Genomic DNA, 1,614 nt, shown 5'->3' with positions numbered 1-1,614 from the left:
CACACACACATACAGTGCTACACAGCTATTTCCAGAGACATGGTATGTGAAGATCTGAAGAGCTGGTCAAAAGTTTTGAGTGGGTTATGAGTTGCTTTTGTTTCTCTTATTATATGCTGTAAATGGTATGTCAGTTATTAAACAAGCAAACAGAAAATTGTTTAAAAGTACCCTTGCATACGCCTTTTCTATCAAGTGCTTTAAAATATAGAATAAATACACACATCCTGCCAGTTTTTTCCTACAGTGAGAGTATCCTTATCTGCCATTTAATATTAGCCTCGTATTTTTCTCACGTATATTTACCTGTGACTTGTATTTGTTATTTAAAACAGAAAAAAAAAAGAAAAAAAGAAAATTAACTGTAGCGCTTCATTATACTATATTATTATTATTATTGTGACATTTTGGAATACTGTGAAGTTTTATCTCTTGCATATACTTTATACGGAAGTATTACGCCTTAAAAATACGGAAATAAATTTTACAAGGTTTCTGTTTTGTGTGGAAGAGTAATTGATGTTGCTAAGAATGATGTTTGTTTTTTGTTTGTTTGTTTTTTGTTTTTTTTTAATGTTACCAGCACTTTTTTTGTAAGTTTCACTTTCTGAGGTATTGTACAAGTTCACACTGTTTGTGAAGTTTGAATATGAAGGAATAATTAAAAAAAGTAAAAAGCTTGGCTGGTGTCTTTGTGGATTTATTTTCGTCCTAAAATATACAAGTTAGAACAGTACCCTGCAGTCGATAGGACAGAACCACATTGGCACACTGCATGACTACATTGCAACATTTGACTCTGGGGCTAAATTTCTCCAGGGGGCCCTGTAATACACCAGAGAAATCACAAAATATGGCAAAAAGAGGCTTCTTAAAACTTTTAGATCAAATGATACTTTAACATCAATCACAACAGCAAACTAAGTAACTTGCCCTGGAGCCTCCCTTGGTTTCTCACATTTCTGCCAATGCTCCTTCATCCTCATCTGCAGTCCTATTGCCAGTTCTAACTTGGAACCCCTTATAGACCAACTAGTGCAGCTCTTTCTTAACCTGCAATATCTTTGCTACTATACACTCCCCCACATATAATTCAGCTTCTGTATTTCAGTCCTGAGCTGCAACATTTTGGTTCAGTGATTGGCATAAACCAACTCGTAGTGTAAGGCAAAGGTCACCAAACTCGCTGGTGACCTAAGTCAAGCTTGGACCTAAGATGCCACTGAAAAAAAGCAGCAATGGCAGCTAGAGGTTTCATTATTTTAAGCCAGCGCACAAGATTTGCAGGAGATGCCCCTGGAAGGCAAACAAGGCATTGAAAAGGCAGATGTCATCCCTATCCTAACCCACCCACCTCCCTCTCCAAACTCAATTGCTCATTTTGATTTTTCTTGCACTTTGGCCAACTCCTGGTCCCACTGAAATTAAGAACAAACTTCCCAGTGACACAACAGAACCACAGTTTCAGGAGCAGAGCACACTTTACAAATGTGGAGGCTTCATTCAGGGCAACCAGATCTGCGCTTGGATTGAATCCAGATACATAAACAAGGTTTCCTAATTTAGGAGTTCTCTGTGAGAGTTAGGAAACACACACGTACACCCATCTCTCCT

The sequence above is a fragment of the Carettochelys insculpta genome, chromosome 1, assembly GCF_033958435.1.
Source record: "Carettochelys insculpta isolate YL-2023 chromosome 1, ASM3395843v1, whole genome shotgun sequence".
Classification (NCBI taxonomy): domain Eukaryota; kingdom Metazoa; phylum Chordata; order Testudines; family Carettochelyidae; genus Carettochelys; species Carettochelys insculpta.
The sequence above is the reverse complement of the archived record's forward strand: the minus strand, read 5'-3'. Positions refer to the sequence as shown.